Raw genomic sequence first — 8057 nt, 5'->3', positions numbered from 1 at the left:
CATCTACTCACACACTTTCTGTTTATCTTTAATATTGTTATTATTTATTTTATCAAGTACTTACTTTTCAATTTATGGTCTCAGGTAATATAATTTAAATTATGCTACCGACTCTTGCTTCTTTGCTCTAATTACACATTCAACTTATTTTTAAGTCACTTACACCGCAATATTGTTTCTCTTATCATGGCAACCGCACTTTAAATTTCCTTTGTTTGACGCATTTTACTTACTCAATCTACCATATTTTCATTGTCTATTTCTTGCCTGTATTTCTTGCCTTGTATTTCTTGCCTTGTATTTCTTTTGTGCTTACTTGTTGTGTGTTTTGTTTTGTTTTTTGTTTTGCTGTTGCTGCTATGCTGCTACTTGTAACGACAGATTTCCCCGTCGTGGGATAAATAAAGTATAATCTAATCTAATCTAATAGCGAACCAAACAACCATACCAAGAGCTGCTTGAAGAGGTGGTCTCGGTACGCTTTCAATCAAACTCTGGAGTGGTTCGTTTGTGGTGAACGTGCTTCATACTCGAACCGCATCAACTATACCAACTCTGTAAGTCTGAGCTAATGTCTCCTGTAGTCAGGTGTGTTTAGCAGACTGGGATGCAGCAGAGCAGCAAACTGTAGCAGCATGCAGTGTTTCTATCACAGAAATGTGGTCAAGCACGCCGTCATCCACTCGCATATCTCCGTGGTCAAACCAGCTGCCGCTAAAACTGGAGGCAGATCAGAGCGAAAACGCAAAACAATGTCTGATAATTTTAATCAAATGAGCTGGTTTGACCATGGAGATGCAAGAAATGAGCATTAGTCCAGAACACACAACCTTGTTCCTGTATTTACACTCTTGCTCCCGCCCCCAGAAACCAATAAGAGTAGTGGATGTGGGAGGGGAAGTGGGGAAGCGGACCCCAGGGACAGGGACGCAGAGACAGGGAGGCTTGAGGAGTCTCGAGGGTGAGGATACTCAGGGTAAGCGTGAGAGAGCCAGGAGTGAGGTACCGAGGGAAAGACACTGGAGCTGGGAGCGGAGACGGAGAAAGACTGTAGCAGGGTGCCGTGGGAGGGAGACCGAGAGGAGAAGCCAGCTGACCGAAGATGGTAAACAGGAGTGGAGGTGATGACTGCGGGGGGGGGGACAAAAGAGGTAAGTCAAACGTAAAATACAGAGGCAAGGACACTCAAGGAATCAGAATAGCTTGTGAAAGTTTTACCAGGGTGACTGTAGAAATGATCAAGCGAACATGGTTTGAAGAGCTGGGGTAGAAATACTGTTGTTGATTGGAGATGGCAGGCAGGTGTGAGCGGTGGGAACAGGTGATTATGGATGAGCTTCAGGTGTGTCAGCGGGCTTCAACCGGAGGGAGAGTGGAAAAACAAAACAGCAGGGACAAACAGGGCAGGCCAACAGAAAACTAAGATAGAAAAATAATAGAACTAGAAAAAATAGACCCCAACCATAACAGGCTTTGGACAAAAGGTTAGACAGAAAGGGTTTTGCTTGGGGCATTATGAGAATGGCGTAACTGAGATGACCAAGTAGATCTAATAACTGGCGTTTGGTGCATCTGACTGCGAGACGAAAGTATGGCAAGAGTAGATTGATGCGCTGCACTTTCTCAGAGGGCAGCGATGCCTGGAATGACACGGAATCCAGGTTAATGCCCAAGAACTCGATGGAGGTGCAAGGCCCTGAGGTCTTCTCAGTGGAGAGAGGGGTGCCGAGATTGCAGAAAGCATTAATAAGAGTACATACACACATACATACACATGACAGGTGTCCAACTGCTGCGGCGTGACTGAAACATACCCTGTTTCGTCATTAGATTAATAAATCATTGTACAGTTTGTCGTCAACATCTGGTGAGTTTAGCTCTAACTCTGGATCCATGACGGAGAGCGCGGAACGCTGCCCTACTTACGTAAAGCAATCAGAGATAAACAAGGCTGGCTGCGTAGCACGGTAAATGTAGGTTGTCTGGTGATTAGAGGTGTGGTTTAGGTGTGGCCCTGCTCCCAAACCTAAGTTAACAAATTTACTTCATACAACTCCATTGTAATGAAGCAGTATTTTATATAAGATAGAGGCAAGTAATTGAGTTAGAATAAGAGTACATTTTAAGTTGACTTGCGGTAAATTTAAGTTACATTGATGAAAAACTTTGATTTGACAGACAGTTTGGAAATGAACAACACCTTTAAACAAAACTACAGGAAATGAAACTGCTAACTTTTTACAGCCCAATCCCTTCTTTGATAATTTTTGCCTTCCTTCTGTTCCAACTGAACAAAAATGATTACTTGGATCTTGAGGCAGAGATTCTAAAAGCAATTCCTTGAAATGCAACAAAACTCCCATTCCGGCCGGTATTCATAGGAATTTTAAAAACAATTTGCACCCATGCTATGCCTTCTGCTTCAAGCCATGTTTAATGAATCTCTGACATCTGGACAACTCCCACCAACCCCACAACAAGCCACAAAAACCCCCCATAAGGACAGGCACAAGGCCTGGATGCAAATGGAGTTTGCCTCTTGCTCATTTGATCTAGGCTCCATATTGTGTGCACTATAATTATAATTTCCCACCTTCTCTCTCAGATTCTACCTTTAGAACTTGGTCCTCGAAAGCCATTAAGTCAAGGCAAGCTCGGATCATTTGCCCAACTCTCTCAATTATTCTATTTCACTTCTTTAGATTTCTCCAAATTAAACACTTTGTCCAGAAAAGTATAACCTCCTTTCCAAATTTTCCAGTGAGAAATAGGGTACCCCAGTGTAAACTTGGCATTTCCTAACCAGGTCTAATTTGGACTTACCTTGATTAAAACTTTAAATAATGTTGCTTGAGGCTGCAGGGGCTTTGCAATACCTTCATGGAGAATAAAGACAGATCAGATCATATTTTCCTTCATCAACCTTCATTACAAACCATCAGAAATGACAAAAGTACTCACTACCCGTACAGATACTTGTGTTAAAAAAATACTCTGGTAAACATAGAAGTACTGATTTAACTTCTATACTCAAGTAAAAGTAACAAAGTACAGGCTTGGAAATTTATTTATTTAGTATAAAAGTATAAGTAGCCTTGCGAATGACCATTTTTTAATGCAAAGCTTCCTTGCTACTAGAGTGCATGCTGAGAAACTTCAGTGGACATGGAAAAAAGGATCTTTAAATGCCATAGGCTAAATTTTAAATGGATGTCTCCCAATAGGCCTAAAACATGGGTCTCAAACTTGCGGCCCAGGGGCCAATTGTGGCCCACGGGATGATATTTTGTGGCCCCCTACTTGACATCAAAGTTAAGTGTTAGTGCGGCCCGCGCGTTCTAAAACTTTTTGTCATTTCGCTTGTCACTTATGGGCTACCATAATAGTCTCCTGACAGCAGCGTAACGGTTGTCAAGCTTGCTAAGGACCTGGGAAAGTATCAACTTTAGTCACTTGTTTGAAACGTGTTTCGGAGTGACGGAAATATATTACATCACCCAGTTCCAATCATGTGTCTCTCAAAAAGTGCAGTAAAAAGAAAGGTTGGCGACGAGCAAAGGCAATTTCAGGGAAAGTAGGAGACGGAATATTTGTTTTTGTTGAGCACAGGGGCACCCCTACATGTCTCATATGCACAGAGAAAGTTGCGGTGTACAAGGAATACAATATCAGACGTCATTACTCAACTAGACATGCGGAGGAGTATACAAAATACCAGGGAGATGAGAGAAAGAACCGGGTCGCCAACCTTAAAAAATGTCTATTGAGGCAACAGGATTTATTCAAGGAAGCAAACAAAGAGAAGAAAGCAGCAGTCGAAGCTAGCTACGTGGTGAGTGAGATGATTGCTAAGGCCGGGAAGCCGTTCAAGGAAGGCAAGTTCATCAAAAAGTGCATGTTACTAGCTGCAAGTAAAGTTTGTCCAGAAAATAAGGGTCATTTGAGCAACATCAGTCTTTCAGCTAACACAGTGGCAGAGCACATTTTTTACCTTTCAGAAAACATATATGAACTATGTGAGAGCCAAACGTTTTTGTGCGTTTTCAGTCACTCTTGATGAGAGCATGGACAACACTGACACTGCGCAGCTCGCAGCATATGTCCGTGGTGTTGACGACAATTTAGAAGTGATTGAGGAGTTGCTCACTGTGATTCCAGTGCATGGTCAGACCACCGCTCAGGAGATATTCCGCCAGCTGTGTGGTGCTATTGAGGATGCCGGTTTGCCATGGAGGAGGTTTGCTGGAATAACAACCGACGGAGCACCATCAATGACAGGAAGGAAAAATGGACTGGTGGCACTTGTTCAAATTAAACTGGAAACGGAGAATGTGGAGGAGGTGAGTGGAAATGCAGACAAGCTTGGACAATTTTTGAGAGAATTGCCACCCACCTTCCCTGAGCTCTCCAGGATGTTCAAGCGGACCATGTGCCTTTTTGGGAGCACTTATCTATGTGAAAAGCTCTTCTCCACCAGGAACTTCAATGAGTCAAAGTACAGGTCCAGAATTACTGATGGACATCTTCAAGCCATACTGAGGGTTTCAACTGTTTCTTCCCTAATGCCAAATGGGTCTCAGCTGTGTGAGAGGAAGCGCTGTCAGGTCTCTGTCAGCAAGGAGTAGGCAAGAGAAGCCTATGTTCAGAAAGGAATATTCAAATTCAGAGGAACAGTTCATGTTAAGAAGAAACATTCATGTTGAAGAACTGTTAATAAAGAAGATTGGATCAGTTGTGGTCCTTTTTTTGGAATACTTGAAACACATTTTTTTGTGGAACACTTGAGCCAAACCCAGACGCTACCTCCAGAGGCCCCCAAGTAAGTTGAGTTTGAGACCCCTAGCCTAAAACATCACATGTATGATTATTGTGACATAGACAGGGACTCCAGGTTAATAAGATTCTGACTGAGCAGCAACATATGAACATATGAATATCAGTTGAGATTCTGGGAGAATTCACAGATCCAGTTTCTCTTTTTTAATCTTCCCTTTAACATTTAAAGGAATCTACATATATGTGTGTGTGTGTGTGATCAAATATGGCTTCTGTAAAGAAAATATAGGTTTAAACATGAATTACTAAACATTAAGAAGTTCCCCATGCTTTTAGAGTTATGCAGCACATTGGTGTGAGACACACGCATTTGACTGGTTTCACGCTAAAGTGTCAACCCGGTTGGTCAAATTTCTGAAAGATGAGTTCAAGAGCGCTCCCTGTCTGTGGAACTTTCAAATTGTCATAAACTGAAAACATTTTTTTCACGAGCCATCCAAGGGGCATTTCCTCGGTTTCAGGTATGTGATCTGAGTATTACAGACCCGTCCGTCGCTTCGTGACCACTCTCTCTGTAAAAATAGAGGTGAGCAGCGTGGCTGGTAGTGTAGCAACTTCAGTTCGTTTTAGTGGACTTGCTCTGCTGTGGGCAGTGATGCGTTGCATCTGTGCGTAGACCTCTGATAATGAGCAGCGTACAGCTACCTCTAAACTTTGTCAGAGACCAGAGAACCAAATGGCCCTCTGTTTCTGTGCGACGGTCTGAGTGAGATGCTACCATATCAGCGGAGCAATAACATGCACAGCAAACCATATTACAACTCTCCAAATCTCGGAAAACAGAGATGGGAGGAGTTATATTTTGAATGTGCACAAAGTTGTAAACATGAGCAGAACTCTGATGAAACAAATCTGAGCTATACTATACTATACAATACTGCAACGTGGGCCACTATTGTGCTTCTCTAACCTCGGTGCATCTCTAAATGTAACTGTAAATAATTCATTCAATTTTTCATAAAATGAACAAATAGTCTTTATTTTGCCAAAAAAGTAAATACAGTAAGTGGGGCACAGAGGATGAGTGCCAGACATTACCGAGCCTTGGCACAAAAGTTAAAGGATTAGAATTTATGTAAATCAGTGGTTCTCATCTTTAGAATTTCAGTGGTCTTAGTTGATCCCTCAACATTAATTTAACTTTGGGTCCCTGGTGTAGGGACGAGGACCTGTTCCCCAAATCTTCTCAGCTGTTGCTGACATATGCTACTGTCTCTTCATGTGATTCATTATGTTTGGCACATTGTCTGGGTCAGTTCTTATATCATAAGAAGTTAATAATGTAAATAATGTAAATGCTAAATGCCCTAATACCTGTTGATACTACAACAATGCAAAGGCTCTTAACCCTACAGTTTTGCACATATCACTAAAGACTTGATTTCTCTATTTTTTTGCACAAAACTCTCCTTTCCTGGGGGGGGGGGGGCATACCCCCAGACCCCCCTAGGGAGAGCCCCCCATCCCCCCAAAACCCAATTTAAACCCTGAAGGATAATGATGCTGAAAGAGCTTTAGAAATTGCTTTGTATGCGGCAAAATATGGGTTGGCCCAACCAAATCTCATTCCAAGCTTATAGGAATAGTTGGCAGCTCTGTTCATGCCTACTATCTCAAACATCTCTCTCAGGTAAGGCCGAGGTTTAACAGGAATGTCTTGCTGTTTGTCTGCCAAATCTCTGGGATCTCCATTTTCTTCACTTTCAATCATGTCGCCATCCATACTATGTGCTAACAATCAACCCATGAATCCAGCACCATCAAGGCGCAACGATTTGCAGCGAATGAATGCATGAATCTGTCGAGTCGTCTTAGTGGTGCATAATGTACAGTATAGTCCCCTCAAATTAGATTGAATATGGTATTGATGATGCAAACAATAATAACCGTAACTCCAGTAAAATTCTTTGAAACTTGTTGGTGAGGACTGGATTTGGACTGTAGTTAAAGCTGATTCTGGTTTGCAACTTCTGTTAAAACATGGACGGAGAAAACTTCTCTCTTTTGATGCAACATGCAACCTAGCTAACAGGTGAAGAACACAAACAAAATCACTAGCTAACTTACTTTAAATGTGCGAGAACTATAGACCAATACAACAGGCTCAAATTAACTGACAACAGAAGTTATACGATTTACAGTTCTCAAAGACCCACACACACAATCTCAACTGATTATCCACAACATCAAGTCTCTTTTTCTTTTCTCTCACTTTCTTCTCCATGTGGCGTGGGCGCCCGCTCGCGGTGAGAGGCGCATGTCTGCACTATTCTCTAACATGACAACCTCTTGTACAAAATTAAAGTAATGAGCCAATTTTTTAAATGTAAGGAGTAGAAAGTACTAATATTTTTGTGTTAAAATGTAAGGAGTAAAAATATCAGAAAAATCTACTTAAGTACAGTATTAAAATATTTGTACTTCATTACTTCCCATCTCTGCAAGCCATTAGGGTGTATTTCTAAACATTGAACTGTAGGTTTTTTATATAGTATTTTTCTGCGACAAGGCAAATAAAAGGGCATCATATAACACTATTTTTTCATTATAGTTGTTTTTATTTTTTTATCATATTTTTTTATTTTTATATTCAGAAAAAAATGTAAACATAACATTTACACACAGTTACAAACAACACACTGGTACATAGGAACGCGTCCCAGGGCCACAAAATCAAAAAGATGTAAAACGGGAGGGGATGAGACAAAACAACACATGCTGAAACAGACACACACAGACAGACACAAGGCAAGGGACCAATCACACACTTAAACAAAAGAAAAGGCTACAGCATTGCCTTCAAGGACTCAGCAATGCTGTGCCAAGTCTCCAAAATCTTCCCCGGGGCTCCACCCACACGAGTCGTCAAAAGTTCCACGTACATCCAAAAAAGACAGGAACCGTGAACGAACAGATAAGTCATGAGGTGGCTTCTAACGTGTTGCAATCATCCTCTTAATAGCTGTAGGTCCATCAAACACAGCATGTTTTTGAGCTTTAGAAAGCTGAAATTAGTGAATATGCCTATGATCTGTATTGCAAGATACTTCGGGAATGTTAGACCCTACATTATGACAGTCAAGAGCGGGGCCTGGGCAATCGCGTGCCCAGATCCACTCAATAGGAAGGGCAGAGCGGCCAGATATCACCAAGAACTGATAAAGCCTGGATGCCATACCACAGTTTTTAGGCTGCACAGTAGCTAGCTTAGTTTAGCTGGC

This window comes from Etheostoma spectabile, chromosome 12 (genome assembly GCF_008692095.1).
Source record: "Etheostoma spectabile isolate EspeVRDwgs_2016 chromosome 12, UIUC_Espe_1.0, whole genome shotgun sequence".
NCBI lineage: Eukaryota > Metazoa > Chordata > Actinopteri > Perciformes > Percidae > Etheostoma > Etheostoma spectabile.
Note: the sequence above shows the minus strand (reverse complement) of the source record.